Raw genomic sequence first — 16,938 nt, 5'->3', positions numbered from 1 at the left:
TTATTATTATTATTATTATTATTATTATTATATGTAAATATGGTTGGAGAATTTTAATCAAGAGAAATATTTGAGTTAGAGTAATTATAGATTAATCAGATGAAGTATGTATAGAATTTCAGAAATAATTTTAGAAATAATAGTTAATTATTTAACTTTTATAATTAATTCTAGAAGTTATAACAGTATAAGTGATAGAAATTTTCGGGTGCCGAATTTTTGGAATTAATGTAGAGGATTTTGATTAACGACTAGACTTTGTAAAATATAATACAACGTGTTAGGTTTCGGAAAATCAATTAAATTTAGAAGTTAAAATATTATTACTTAGTAAATTGGATATAGTAAAATTGTTTGTGTTAATTAAATTTAGTTAAATTATGTATGATAGTTGTGTGGTTTGATTTGATTTTATATTTGTTTGTTGAGTTACAGGTGATAAATGATTAATAATGATAGGTAATTAATTGGTAAGTTAGGGTCGTAATGACCAAATTTTGTAATTAACCAATAATTTAGCATAATTTTACTTAATTAGTTGCTTTAGTTAGAAAATTATGATGTTTTTGTAGTAAATTAATAATTGTTAATAATTTGACTGGTATTTTATGTTTTTGTAGAGTTTATGGATGTTGACGTGTGATTATTCTGTCCTCCCGGATCGGTATGATCATAGAGTGGAGGATCATTTACGGTTTACGAGTTTTTATCATACGTCTCAAATTGGAATAGTCCAATGTCAGAAGGCATTGGTGAATGCTTTAGTTGAAAGGTGGCATCTAAATACACATACCTTTCACCTTTCAATTGATGAATGTGCTGTGACGCTGGAAGATGTGGCCTTAATTCTCGGTCTTTTGACGGACGGTCTTCCAATCACAGGGATGACTATTAGTAGTTTTGAAGTCTTAGAGGTGGAGTGTCTGCATCAATTTGGTATTGCACCAAGAAAGTCAGACTGTAGAGGGAGCTGCATAAAACTGACATGGCTTCGTGATCTGAAAGAACGTTTACAGTTGGTTGATGAGAACAGTATACAGAGGTACGTAAAGTGCCATATTATGTTGTTGATCGGTACGATATTGTTTGGAGACAAGTCTGGGGCATCTGTGCACTGGAAATATCTGCCCTTGCTAAGTGAATTTGGCAGTATCGGACAATACAGTTGGGTTCGGCATGCCTATCCCACCTTTACAGGGCATTATGCAGGGCATCTCGTTATGACTGTAAGGAGATCGATGGTTCACTCACACTATTGCTCGTTTGGGCTTTTATCCGATTGCCGTACCTAGCACCGGTTCAGAGGGAACCCCGCAGTTTTCCGCTTGCAAATAGGTAACATTATCTTACGTTGACTCTATATCTTCATATTTAGAATCGAGTTGTATTAATGAGCATAAGTCATATTAGGTGGCGAAACTGGGAGCATGGAAACCGACGCTTTAGGTATCTTACACTTGCTCACTTTAGGAAGGCATTCGATGATCTTCAGGAAGGCCAGGTATAATTTCGGTACAGAAGTTTCCGATTTTGATTTAATAAGTTTTCGATTCTGGTTTAATGTTATTGTAATTGGATTGTAATAATGAGTCCCGTTAATTTTCATCAGTTTGTGTGGGTTGCTTATGGTGTGGATCGGGTGGATCCGAACATAATCCCTGCTGAGATTTACATGCATTCGGTTGTGTGGAGTGCTACGGTGCTATTAGTGTCTTTTGAATGCATTGAGTGACATGCTACCGATCGGGTTAGGCAACAGTTCGGTTTTGTTCAGGGAGTTCCTCATCAGGAACAGAATTTAGACAAGGCACACGGTGAAGTCCTAACTGGTTCTAAGAATTTTAACTGGGCCATAGTTACCAGTCATTCAATTTGGGTTATGCAATGGACAAACAGGTATAATCACATTCTTACTGAGCTTTCCATGCCTCCACAGAATCCTTTAGATATTTACATGCATTGGTACCGTAATAAATATGGCCACCACTTGAAGTTGTCTGATCGTATGGTTCAAGAGAATGATGAGGGTGATCAAGTCATGGATGATGTGGTTGAAGGGAATGAGGCGAATAAAGAGAATGAAGAACAGTTACCAGATTCACCGCCACCTCCACCGCCACCTCTACCACCACCTCCACCTCCGCAAGAACAACCCCAATCGTCAAGCCAATATGTATCTCAGACGCAGTTTACCTCACCATACCCAATCCATCAGCAGTATTAGAGTGTGCCACAGTATGACTCAGGAGAAGGAGGTTCTTTTAGCCAGTTGCTTGGGTTCATGGCTGCAGATGCAGGCCAATCACAATATGGCTATCAGTATTGTAAGACCCAGAATATTTGAAAAGTCTTATTATGACCAAGTCTCAAATCCTACAAGTTATTTATAGCCTTAATTTCAGAGATTATTTTATTAAAGATAATTAAGGCAAGTTTTGATTTATTGGATTTGAGATAAGTTATGATTATTATACAATTTTATAATTATTGGATTATTTTCTATATTTAAAGTATAAGGTTGATAGTTATGAAATAATGAGGATTTTATATGATTTGGATTAGATAAATAATATTTTAAATATTATTACTGCTATTTTGGAAAATGAAGAAATTAAGTATACTATTTCTAATTTTTAGATTTGGGCATTTTATTGAAAATAATTTGTGAAATTAATGAGCAAATAGTATTTTCAATGTACAAATAGTGTTGGGTTTAATTTGGGTCCAATTACTATATTATTCCCAATTTTATGTAAAATTACCAATTTACCCCTAACCCTAATTTTCAAAATAAAACCCTAAGATCCTACCCGGTAACCCATTGCTTCCCCATGCCCCAGCTGCAGCCGAAACCCTTCTTTTCCTAACTCAGCAGCGTTTCTCTTCCATGATGGAACAAAAGGAGAAAACAGAAGGGGGGAGAAGAGAAACGGGGAGGGGAGAAGAGCAGAGGGGGAGGACGGCGTCGGCGGGCGTCATTGCTGCCGCGCCGTCACGTCGCGCAGAGACAAGAGAAGCTGAAAGAGGGACCTGAGAGAGCGAGGAACAGGCAAGAGAGAGCGAGAGGGTCGCGCCGCCACAGTCGTCCAGGGGAAACGCCGGGAAAGAGGAGCTGCTGCGCTGCCCAGAACCGCGCTCAACTCACCGCTGTTCAGGCTCTGGTTTGTCGTCACCCTCGTGCAGTCGCCGCCGCGGAGTAGCCTTGCATCCGCCGCCGTCTTCGCAGGAACTTGGGTGGCTGCGGCCGCTCCTCGCCATGGAGCCCGTGTCGTCGTCGTTCAGCCATCGCCGGAGCAGAGACGCGCGAGGGAGATGGACGCCGCCAGGAGCGTCGCGTCACTACCGCTGCCTGTGCCGCCGTCGTCATCGCCGGACTTCTTGAGCGCCGCCGTTAGAAAGGGTTCTGGTCGCCGTTAATGGAGTTAGCCGGGACTGTTCCAAGGCTTTACCGCTCATCCCGATCCTGCTCTATTTTGGTTAATGTTGTTGCTATTGTTCTGGCCGCCGAGAAACCTCGCTGCCACCACTTCTGCAGCAGAAACAGCCGCCGAGTCTTCTCTGATGGTAAACTCTAACTCTGCTTCAGCTTCTTTATCCGTTGATTTCTCCATGGGCCGTGAGAGTTGTTGATAAGGCTGGTTGTGTCAGGAGTTTACCGCGAGTTGCTGTCGCTCTGGTCGCCGGCTGTGACGTTGGTGTTACCGGAACCGCCACTGGTGCAGCCGCTACTTGGTTCCCTCGAGTACGGTAAGCGTTTTGTTTGGAAGAGTCCTTTAATCGCTGCTTTATTATCATACGCTGACGTTTTGCGGCATTAATTGCTATGAGATTGAGTTTCGGTTGTTGTATGTTGCGATTAGAGTTGTTGAGACTGTTGCGAAAGTGGCTTGCAGCCGAGGTTTTGATTGTCGGTGTTTTGGAGTTGAGGCGAAAAAGACTCTATGAGACGTTTGGATTATGGAATTGCGTTTTGAGGTAGGGGCGCTTTCTAAAAACTATATTTTGTATATTGGAATTATTACATATGGGTACTGATGTGAGGATGTGTATTTGGTGATTGTATCTGCCTTATGTATTATTTGACTGACTCGAATGATTATGGATGTTGGTTTGGCTGAATTGTTGTGCGGCTTGTGAAATGTAATGTTTTGAAATTGATTCTTTAAAGATTTGAAATCTGAGTTTAATCCGCTGAGGATTGATTTGATTTGAGTTAATTGTTTTGATGATTTGCAAAGTCGAATGCACTTTTGAATTCAGCCTGGTTTACTTTAATTAATTTGGTTTTGGACAAATGATTTGTTATTGAGCCGTTTCTTTAAAGCTTTAGAAATGAGTTAAATCGGTTGATATTGAGTTAATTTTTGAAATGGTTTCCTTGAGATATGCCACCGAGACGACTGTTGGATTTAGCTTGCTTTTGAATAGATTTCTGGTTTGAGCTGTTAAAAAGGAATGAGAAACGGTTTAGTTGGGACCCGAACCGGGTGGCAAAAGTCCAAGTTTTAGGGGAGGTGCTGCCGAAATTTCTACCAAATCCTACACTTGTTTGTAAAGTTATTTAAAAAGTGGTTGGATTTGAGAAATTGTATTATTTGATTTATTAAGAGAATATTTATGTTTTCAAGCTTAATTTATTTAATGAACTTTATGCGTTGAGTTTGGCTTATTTAGAAATGAACTATTTTTACCATTTGAATCACTGAAGGGAAGAATGGTACTCTAATATTGATTTCAATATAAAAAGGAGCTTTAGTGGTTTTAAAGGAAACTAGACTTTTGATTGAGTAATTAAGCTTGAGGCATTTTGAAAGAGTTAAAAAAATGGGTTCCAAAAAGAAATCTGAAAGCGGTTTGATTCAAATGAACCGGTTCCGTTTCAAATGAGTTGATTTTTGGACCGGGTTGGAACTTGTGATTTTGTATGATCGGTTTCATAATAAATTCAGTTTTATTTACTTGAACCGAGAATCTATGATTTTAAGAGTTTCAATGAATGTTAAGGAATTTATATAAGTTGACCTTCCCTAAAGACTTGGGACTCTGGCGAGAAACTTTTGTTATAAAATTCCATTGTTGGATGGGTGATTTTGAATGTTCCCAAAATGAATCTTTAACTTTCCATGGTTTTGGAAGTTTTGGAAAGAGAATGACGAGAGTGGCTTTGTTTTAAAAAGGGAACTCACTTTTAGAAAAGTTGGCTTACGAGCCTGAGATGATTTGAGAAATGAGATCTTTAAAGCCAATGCTGAAAAAGAGTTGAAAATTGATTTCAAAGTGAAATGGCTTGAGAAAAGTGATTTATGGCTTAAATGCCGGTTTTATGAATTTGATGATGTTGAATGGTGGGAATGTTGTTTTGTTATGGGCCGGAATGGCTGTGTATGATTATGAATATTGGCTGGTTTTGGATTGAACCATGAGCCGGAATGGCTATGTATGATATTGATTTATGGCCAATTGCCGAATGAATTATGGGCCGTATGGCTGACTATGAATTATGAATTTAAGCCGGATTGCTGAGATGGATGTTGATCCATGGCTGGGACTGAATGAATATATGTTTGAGATACCTGGGTAGTAGTAAGGGTTGTGGTTCGTCCCGCTTACTCCGGATCAATGCTTAAGATACCTGGGTAGTAGCAAGGGTTGTGGTTCGTCCCACTTGCTCCAGGTCAGAGATTGTACGCCTGGGTAGTAGCGGTAGTAGTGGTGAATCCACTCGCTCCAAGTTGAGCTGTTAAACACCCGCCTGGGTAGTAGCCACAGTAGTGGTTATTCCACTGGCTCTGGGTTAAGCGGGTAATAGCAATGGGGTTGTAGCTCAAACCTACTTGCTCCGCGATGGGTGTTTCTGTCCATGGTTAGCTACCAGGACGTGTCGGGTTGGCTATATAACCGACAGATGATATCATCAGCCACTAGGGACAGGCATGCATCATATGCATCTATATGACATTGTTTGGGTGTGCATATTGTACTTGGTTTGCCTATGTGATTAACTGCTAATTGTTCTACTTGCTGTAACTGTTGTTTGTGCTTGAACTTCCTATCTGTGCTTGCAATTGGGACTCTGTTGGATTGCGGTGATTTGGTTGATGGTTGGATTGTCTGGGCCTAGGGCCGTGGTTGGATTGTTTGGGCCTAGGGCCGTGGTTGGAATGAGATGGACCGATGGTTGTTTCGGTTTTGTGTTTCTGATTTGGAAAAATGTGAAAGGCTATTTGGTTCAACATGGAGAAACCGTTTTGAAAGGCTTTTGAGTTTTTGAGAATTGGATGGTTCCTTCTTCAGAAAGGATTTCCGACTTTACTTTTATTGTAAACTGTTGTTTTTGTAAAGAGGCGTAAGACAGTTATTAATCACTGGTGCGGTTATCTTCACGTATCCTATTACAGTAATTCCCAAAAACCCTCTACTGAGAACCCTTTCGAGGATGATGTTCTCACCCCCTACATTTTTCCCCTTTCAGGATATGGGCGCAGAAGCTACGAAGAGCTTATTTAATTATTGTTGTGATGCTCTATTGTTTTCGTTATGGTTTATTGTACCCTCGCCCTTATCTGGATATATTCCATAAGAGGGATAGGATTGTATTGGTTAATGTTTGTAATAATATGTATATATATGTATGTATATATATATAGATGTACTCTTTATGAGTTTCTGTAAGTTGTATGGTATGTATGGATGTACGTTGTATGGCGAAAGTAATTTTTGGGAACTGTTTTGTGGTTTAAAGTTTCAAATTGGCTCATATTTTAGTATTAAATAGTATAAGTGTAGTTGTAATGTCCGAGCTATCAGAGTCGCGCAGCCGGAAGCGTGAGCTTTGGTAGTTAGGGTGTTACAATTATGGTATCAGAGCAGTTCTTCCTGTAGAGCCTGAGGAATGGACTGACTATGCTTCAGTTGCATACTCTGAGTGTTTGTCATGTAATAAGTCTTGTCGAATGACGAGAATTAGAGCTTTATGCACATGACGATCTATTGATTAACGTCGTTAGTCTTGCATTGCATAATTCTTGGTATTAAGTTTGGCCGGCTTAATACTAGTGAATTATGTATATGAAAGCACTGATGGGTTATCATAGATAACATCCGAGTTTTGAGTAAAGCGAATCGCGGGTTTTGGAAAAGTTGGAAACTATTTCTCGAGGCTATTCAGTTGTGTGTCTTGAATTTTGTTCGAGTTGACCTGTTCTTTTATATCCTAACTCGAAGTTCTTGTTTGCTAGTCCTTTTGAAAAGTAGTTTGATTTTTCAACTCTACTCCTCTAACCATACGCATTCTTGTTTGACCTTAAGTGCATATGCTGGTTTAAGATCCTTGTTGTGTCTATCTTCCTCTGTTTGAGTTCTTCTTGATTCAAGTATTCTTTGATATAGCCTTGAACTTGTCTTAATGTGCTGTGACTTTTAACTCCGGGTTTTGATTCCATTCTTTGCGAAATTGTTGATTTAGTTTTTCTCTTACTTGACAGTGATCACAGCCAATTTTGAGATTTTATAAATTGCTGTTGATCAGATATATACTTTTCTATATATGAGACTTTGAAATTATTTATGTAGTTTAACAACTACTTATTTCTAATACCTCGCCCGTGTTTTCACTGGTTTGCAAAACTGCATTTACTTTAAAATTAAATTGCCTTCTAGTAATTCTACTATAGCTCCAATGCACATCTTCATTTGATTATGTATTTGAATATTTTTCAAAATTTTGAAAAGAAAGGATTTACCACTTTTGTCTCATTTGAGTTTCGTTTGATAAGCTTTACTTAACTTATTTTGAAATGAGTTTGGTTTAGCATACTTCATGGTTTATGCCATTGTTGTTCTTTTGAAAGTGTTGGACTCATAGCTTTCTTCTTATGATCAGACTCGCTCCTTCTTAAGCTTTTCACCCCTATGAATGTCATACGTGATTCTGTTTTAACTAATCTTTTACATCTTGTGAACATTACCATTGATCTTGGTTTTTCCAATCTTGTGAATCTCATTCTTATGCGAGTTAGTTTTATTCGTTTCAAAATAGTGCATCGTTTATTCTCTCATTTTCTCTACAAGAGTTTTTAGTTAAAGATTTATCCTTGGGAAATTACTAATGATTGGGTTGTCTTTTCCTATGACTTTTGTATTCTTTTGAATCAATTGAAAGCTTGTTTGATGTCTCATGCCTAGTGGATCTTGTTTGAACTATCTTGATTTAAGATCCTTTCTTGCATGGCTTGACTTCTTTTTAATACATCTTAAACTTCTTGAATGTTCTTCTGAGATGGTGATTTCAAGAACACTTTTGGAGTCTTATTTTGGACTTTTTAAAGAAGTTTTGAATTCTCTTTGAAGAAGTTTTAAACGGAATTTATTTTCTGTTGCTTGATTTAGATTGAAACTATTGTTCAATTTTGGCGAAGTTAATTTAAAGTTGGCATGCACTATTTTAAATGAGGTTTTGGAAATGCTTTCTCGCTTAGTGGAAATCGGTTCGTTTGTAACGTATCATTATTTGCTTTACCAAATTGTAAGCAAATTTTTTTCCTCAGAATTTCTCTTCTAAAAAGAGTTTAACTTCCTCTTTCGTCCTTGCTAAAACTTTTATAAACGCTTGTTTGAATATGAACTTTGGGGATTTTTGAACAAGCATTTGATTTCTTTTGAGTTTTATGAATTACTTTTGGTCGAGATGTGCACCTAACTATCTTTTCTAAAATATTTGAGGAAATATTTTAGCTCTTAGGTACACTTGTGTGCATTTTGTTTTTAAAATCCTACATGATATACTTCAACATAAACTTGTATTGAAGCAAAGCCACATTTATGCTTTTGTTACTCTTTTGAAGGATGTTGTTACTTAACTTTTCTTCTAAATTGCGAGGTTGTTTTTCCGCAAGTTTCGGTTCCTTTATGAACAATGTATTCGAAAGTATTTGTAATCGTGCTCTTGAGTTCTGTGAGCTTTGTCTTGGGTTTGAAATATTCTCTTTTGTAAACCTCATACTTCATCGACTCAGTTTGAGTTTGTTTCAAACTGATGCACTGGTTTTCTTGTTAATCCTAATGAACTTCTTTGATCCAAGGGTTATCTTTGAAGTTGTCAATTGATTTATTTCTAGCAAACTTCATTGCTTGAGCATCCTTGTTTGTCTGGAATTGGATATATTCTTTCTAATCTATGAGTATTACCCTTGACAATTGTCTTTCCACTCTAAATTTGGTATCCTTCTGAGTAGGCTCGAGAATTGTTTTGATATCATGTGCGACTTGTAGACGTAGTGACGTGATGCGTTAGTTCTTTAAGACGTGATATGTGTATACGGAAGTTAAAGCGGTAGGTGTGCAACGTATGAGTTGTGGGCGTTTTGTTCCTTGCGAACGAGTTTGTGGTTGTCAGACTTGTGATCACATTTGGGGTTTGTAAAGTGCTTGATGGAGTTGGAAAGTTGAAACTTTGAGATTGATATGAGATTAGTGCGCGGAGGTCGAGCACGTCATTTTAACTCCATCCTGTTTGATAGCCTTGATGCCTTGCCCTTCTATCACATGATTGACCCATGTTATCTTTTGCGTTGAGCCCACCTTGTAACGTTTGCTTTGCAATCACACTCCTACCTTTACATCCTTATGCTTATGACAATCAAAGTATTTGAAAATCGTATATATGATTATATTTTGAGATATTTTTGCTTCTTCATTAAATGTGTTCAAGGGTGAACTGTTATGAAATTTCTTTCATTTTGTATCAATTTTCGAGGGCAAAAATTTTTATAAGGTGGGTAGAATGTAAAACCCAGAATATTTGAAAAGTCTTATTATGACCAAGTCTCAAATCCTACAAGTTATTTATAGCCTTAATTTTAGAGATTATTTTATTAAAGATAATTAAGGCAAGTTTTGATTTATTGGGTTTGAGATAAGTTATGATTATTATCCAATTTTATAATTATTGGATTATTTTCTATATTTAAAGTATAAGGTTGATAGTTATGAAATAATGAGGATTTTATATGATTTGGATTAGATAAATAATATTTTAAATATTATTACTGCTATTTTGGAAAATGAAGAAATTAAGTATACTATTTCTAATTTTTAGATTTGGGCATTTTATTGAAAATAATTTGTGAAATTAATGAGCAAATAGTATTTTCAATGTACAAATAGTGTTGGGTTTAATTTGGGTTCCAATTACTATATTATTTCCAATTTTATGTAAAATTACCAATTTACCCCTAACCCTAATTTTCAAAATAAAACCCTAAGATCCTACCCGGTAACCCATTGCTTCCCCATGCCCCAGCTGCAGCCGAAACCCTTCTTTTCCTAACTCAGTAGCGTTTCTCTTCCATGATGGAACAAAAGGAGAAAACAGAAGGGGGGAGAAGAGAAACTGGGAGGGGAGAAAAGCAGAGGGGAGGACAGCGTCGGCGGGCATCACTGCCGCCGCGCCGTCGCGTCGCGCAGAGACAAGAGAAGCTGAAAGGGGGACCTAAGAGAGCGAGGAACAGGCAAGAGAGAGCGAGAGGGTCGCGCCGCCACAGTCGTCCAGGGGGAACGCCGGGAAGGAGGAGCTGCTGCGCTGCCCAGAACCGCGCTCAACTCTCCGCTGTTCAGGCTCTGGTTTTCCGTCACCCTCGTGCAGTCGCCGCCGCGGAGTAGCCTTGCATCCACCGCCGTCTTCGCAGGAACTTGGGTGGCTGCGGCCGCTCCTCGCCATGGAGCCCGTGTCGTCGTCGTTCAGCCATCGCCGGAGCAGAGACGCGCGAGGGAGATGGACGCCGCCAGGAGCGTCGCGTCACTACCGCTGCCTGTGCCGCCGTCGTCATCGCCGGACTTCTTGAGCGCCGCCGTTAGAAAGGGTTCTGGTCGCCGTTAATGGAGTTAGCCGGGACTGTTCCAAGGCTTTACCGCTCATCCCGATCCTGCTCTATTTTGGTTAATGTTGTTGCTATTGTTCTGGCCGCCGAGAAACCTCGCTGCCACCACTTCTGCAGCAGAAACAGCCGCCGAGTCTTCTCTGATGGTAAACTCTAACTCTGCTTCAGCTTCTTTATCCGTTGATTTCTCCATGGGCCGTGAGAGTTGTTGATAAGGCTGGTTGTGTCAGGAGTTTACCGCGAGTTGCTGTCGCTCTGGTCGCCGGCTGTGACGTTGGTGTTACCGGAACCGCCACTGGTGCAGCCGCTACTTGGTTCCCTCGAGTACGGTAAGCGTTTTGTTTGGAAGAGTCCTTTAATCGCTGCTTTATTATCATACGCTGACGTTTTGCGGCATTAATTGCTATGAGATTGAGTTTCGGTTGTTGTATGTTGCGATTAGAGTTGTTGAGACTGTTGCAAAAGTGGCTTGCAGCCGAGGTTTTGATTGTCGGTGTTTTGGAGTTGAGGCGAAAAAGACTCCATGAGACGTTTGGATTATGGAATTGCGTTTTGAGGTAGGGGCGCTTTCCAAAAACTATATTTTGTATATTGGAATTATTACATATGGGTACTGATGTGAGGATGTGTATTTGGTGATTGTATCTGCCTTATGTATTATTTGACTGACTCGAATGATTATGGATGTTGGTTTGGCTGAATTGTTGTGCGGCTTGTGAAATGTAATGTTTTGAAATTGATTCTTTAAAGATTTGAAATCTGAGTTTAATCCGCTGAGGATTGATTTGATTTGAGTTAATTGTTTTGATGATTTGCAAAGTCGAATGCACTTTTGAATTCAGCCTGGTTTACTTTAATTAATTTGGTTTTGGACAAATGATTTGTTATTGAGCCGTTTCTTTAAAGCTTTAGAAATGAGTTAAATCGGTTGATATTGAGTTAATTTTTGAAATGGTTTCCTTGAGATATGCCACCGAGGCGACTGTTGGATTTAGCTTGCTTTTGAATAGATTTCTGGTTTGAGCTGTTAAAAAGGAATGAGAAACGGTTTAGTTGGGACCCGAACCAGGTGGCAAAAGTCCAAGTTTTAGGGGAGGTGCTGCCGAAATTTCTACCAAATCCTACACTTGTTTGTAAAGTTATTTAAAAAGGGGTTGGATTTGAGAAATTGTATTATTTGATTTATTAAGAGAATATTTATGTTTTCAAGCTTAATTTATTTAATGAACTTTATGCGTTGAGTTTGGCTTATTTAGAAATGAACTATTTTTACCATTTGAATCACTGAAGGGAAGAATGGTGCTCAAATATTGATTTCAATATAAAAAGGAGCTTTAGTGGTTTTAAAGGAAACCAGACTTTTGATTGAGTAATTAAGCTTGAGGCATTTTGAAAGAGTTAAAAAAATGGGTTCCAAAAAGAAATCTGAAAGCGGTTTGATTCAAATGAACCGGTTCCGTTTCAAATGAGTTGATTTTTGGACCGGGTTGGAACTTGTGATTTTGTATGATCGGTTTCATAATAAATTCAGTTTTATTTACTTGAACCGAGAATCTATGATTTTAAGAGTTTCAATGAATGTTAAGGAATTTATATAAGTTGACCTTCCCTAAAGACTTGGGACTCTGGCGAGAAACTTTTGTTATAAAATTCCATTGTTGGATGGGTGATTTTGAATGTTCCCAAAATGAATCTTTAACTTTCCATGGTTTTGGAAGTTTTGGAAAGAGAATGACGAGAGTGGCTTTGTTTTAAAAAGGGAACTCACTTTTAGAAAAGTTGGCTTACGAGCCTGAGATGATTTGAGAAATGAGATCTTTAAAGCCAATGCTGAAAAAGAGTTGAAAATTGATTTCAAAGTGAAATGGCTTGAGAAAAGTGATTTATGGCTTAAATGCCGGTTTTATGAATTTGATGATGTTGAATGGTGGGAGTGTTGTTTTGTTATGGGCCGGAATGGCTGTGTATGATTATGAATATTGGCTGGTTTTGGATTGAACCGTGAGCCAGAATGGCTATGTATGATATTGATTTATGGCCGATTGCCGAATGAATTATGGGCCGTATGGCTGACTATGAATTATGAATTTAAGTCGGATTGCTGAGATGGATGTTGATCCATGGCTGGGACTGAATGAATATATGTTTGAGATACCTGGGCAGTAGCAAGGGTTGTGGTTCGTCCCGCTTGCTCCGGGTCAATGCTTAAGATACCTGGGTAGTAGCAAGGGTTGTGGTTCGTCTCACTTGCTCCAGGTCAGAGATTGTGATGCCTGGGTAGTAGCGGTAGTAGTGGTGAATCCACTCGCTCCAGGTTGAGCTGTTAAACACCCGCCTGGGTAGTAGCCGCAGTAGTGGTTATTCCACTGGCTCTGGGTTGAGCGGGTAGTAGCAATGGGGTTGTAGCTCAAACCTACTTGCTCCGCAATGGGTGTTTCTGTCCATGGTTAGCTACCAGGACGTGTCGGGTTGGCTATATAACCGACATATGATATCATCAGCCACTAGGGACAGGCATGCATCATATGCATCTATATGACATTGTTTGGGTGTGCATATTGTACTTGGTTTGCCTATGTGATTAACTGCTAATTGTTCTACTTGCTGTAACTGTTGTTTGTGCTTGAACTCCTATCTGTGCTTGCAACTGGGACTCTGTTGGATTGTGGTGATTTGGTTGATGGTTGGATTGTTTGGGCCTAGGGCCGTGGTTGGATTGTTTGGGCCTAGGGCCGTGGTTGGAATGAGATGGACCGATGGTTGTTTCGGTTTTGTGTTTCTGATTTGGAAAAATGTGAAAGGCTATTTGGTTCAACATGGATAAACCGTTTTGAAAGGCTTTTGAGTTTTTGAGAATTGGATGGTTCCTCCTTCAGAAAGGATTTCCGACTTTACTTTTATTGTAAACTGTTGTTTTTGAAAAGAGGCGTAAGACAGTTATTAATCACTGGTGCGGTTATCTTTACGTATCCTATTACAGTAATTCCCAAAAACCCTCTACTGAGAACCCTTTCGAGGATGATGTTCTCACCCCCTACATTTTTCCCCTTTCAGGATATGGGCGCAGAAGCTACGAAGAGCTTATTTAATTATTGTTGTGATGCTCTATTGTTTTCGTTATGGTTTATTGTACCCTCGCCCTTATCTGGATATATTCCGTAAGAGGGATAGGATTGTATTGGTTAATGTTTGTAATAATATGTATATATATGTATGTATATATATATATATAGATGTACTCTTTATGAGTTTCTGTAAGTTGTATGGTATGTATGGATGTACGTTGTATGGCGAAAGTAATTTTTGGGAACGGTTTTGCGGTTTAAAGTTTCAAATTGGCTCATATTTTAGTATTAAATAGTATAAGTGTAGTTGTAATGTCCGAGCTATCAGAGTCGCGCAGCCAGAAGTGTGAGCTTTGGTAGTTAGGGTGTTACAAGTATGATATCATGGCGGGTAGGTATTCCTTGGACGCAAGGTATCCGAGCATCACTTCCTCGGGTGCATTGGGAGGGTGATTTCTAGTGACTCTAGTAGAAGTGAAGGTGGTCGAAGAGTTTTTAATAGTCAAAATCCTCACCATGTTTCAATGAGTCTAATTGAAGAAAATACCAAGACACTTGAGCAAAAGACTGATGAGTATCTTGTAAATGAACCAGATGACGAGGAAGATGAAGACACTGATGAGGATGAAGAATCCCGTAATGATGCACCAGATGATGGTGATAATGCAGGTCCTACTATTGCCTTAATGTTATTATATTCATGTGTGGAATCTCTAATTCCTACTGTTGGTGTTCCTATTTTGTTTGCTTAGCCAATATGTAATTATATTCATATTAGGTAAATTAATGTTATTGTATACATGTGTGGTATCTCTAAGTCCTACTGATGGTGCTCCTATTTTGTTTGCTTAGCCAATATGTAATTATATTCATGTTAGGTAAATTAATGTTATTATATTTATGTGTGGTATCTCTAATTCCTACTGATGGTGCTCCTATTTTGTTTGCTTAGCCAATATGTAATTATATTCATGTTAGGTAAACTAATGTTATTATATTCATGTGTGATATCTCTAATTCTTACTGATTAAATTGTGTACAGGTGAGGCACGTACTCCAGACGAAACAGGCAAAGGCTACAATCTCAAGGTTGATCGCCCCGATGTAACGCTAATCGATTCACTCTGTTTGTGTTCAAAAAGGCCGCCAAAAAATGCAAGAATCTTGTGAAAGATGTAAAGTGGGCAATGAGAAAATAGATATTGTGTTGTTAACATTTTCTATGTATTAGTTAAATTTTCAATGTATTACTTAAATTTTCTATGTATCCGTTAACTTAATGGACATCATCTTAAGTTACATTGGTATAAGTTGCAATGTTTCAAGTAGCATGTTAATATATAATTCTACTGAGCATTATGATCAGTAGGTGCACCAGCTGACCGACAGCATCTACTACGGCTATGTCCCTCAGCACCACATTGAGAGCATCGCCGTGGACGACACAACATTCACGTGTCCATCTCGTTCAAGAAGTGGGTCATCCTGGGGCGACCTTTGGTCACACGTCTTAGGAATGGATTGAGTACGAATCGTGGCCCGTTGTAAGCAGGCCATGTAGAAGGATTTTCCAGTGGCCTAAACCTAGCTCGGTAAACCCGTCGAACTTGGTCCATCTTATATACATCATGCACATACAGTTACCAGTCCAGTCGTTGATTTGCACAACATGCAAACACATGTCGACACGGAATTCGGTCCACCTGGAACTCACCACAGTCACATTGATGCCGACGGAGGTCGACGGCATACTCCAATCCACTAGGCATCTCTCGCACTTCAAAAACCTCATTCTGCCTATCGAAGCAATTAACCTGGATGTTTCATGATGCAAGATGGTTTGCATTCAATTTGGTGGTCACTAGCTCCGAAAATACATGGCCAGCATTAATCTGAGCCTCCGTCTCGCCTCTTTTTCGGGTGAAGAGCTCGTTAAGCCTGTAGAATGTTGCTTTGATAAGTGCAGTGATCGGGAGATTGCGTGCACCCTTCAGCACGGAGTTAATGTATTTGACTAGGTTTGTCGTCATGTGACCCCATCGGTAACCACCATCAAATGCCAATGCATACTGTTCCCGGGGGATTTGGTTTAACCAGTTTGTGTAAGTCTCGCCTCGTTCTCGTAGATGCTGGTAACGCACTTCGTACTCGCGCACCGTCCGGGAATATCCTGCAGAATAAGAAAAAACAAACAAAAAATGGGAATTACTTAACGAATGATGAGCTATTAATAACAAACTTCGAATTACTCAATGTTACCTATATTAACGGCAAGTTTTTGCAAGTACGGTGCCTTGAATTTTCACACGAAGTTCGACTCAATATGCCTGATGCAAAACATGTGGAAAGCTCTAGGATGTGACCAAGCTCCGTTACTCCGCTCCACAGCTGCATTGATGGACTCGTGTCGATCAGATATCAGTCCAACACCATCCCGAGTCACAACATGTTGTCGCAGGTTAATGAGAAAGAAGTGTCACGCATCAGAAATCTCTCACTCCACAATAGCAAATACAATTGGGACAATGTTGTTGTTGCCATCTTGTGAAACTGCCACTAATAGACAACCCTTATACTTTCCATGCAAGTGAGTCCCATCCACTTGCACAACTGGCTTACAATGCCTGAATGCTCTAATGCAGGGGTAATAACTCCAAAAGACTCGATGCAATACCCAAATATCACTCACCATGTCATCGCCTTGATATGCAGGCATAGTCTCAAAATGGACAACAGTTGATGCCTCCTTATGACACATAGCCTCAAGCCATATAGGCAAAGCTTCGTACGATGCTTCCCAACCTCTAAATATTTTTTCTACTGCCTTTTACTTAGCCAACCATGCTTTCCAATAACTGACGGTGTAGTTGAACTTCTATTGCACTTCTGCAATAACTGATTTTACCTTTAATCCAGCTTCGAATGATCCTGAGAAATGGTAGTTCTGGTACAAGTGTGACTACCATTATACCTCCATATAACCCAACAATGCTTCC

The sequence above is a fragment of the Arachis duranensis genome, chromosome 3, assembly GCF_000817695.3.
Source record: "Arachis duranensis cultivar V14167 chromosome 3, aradu.V14167.gnm2.J7QH, whole genome shotgun sequence".
Classification (NCBI taxonomy): domain Eukaryota; kingdom Viridiplantae; phylum Streptophyta; class Magnoliopsida; order Fabales; family Fabaceae; genus Arachis; species Arachis duranensis.
Note: the sequence above shows the minus strand (reverse complement) of the source record.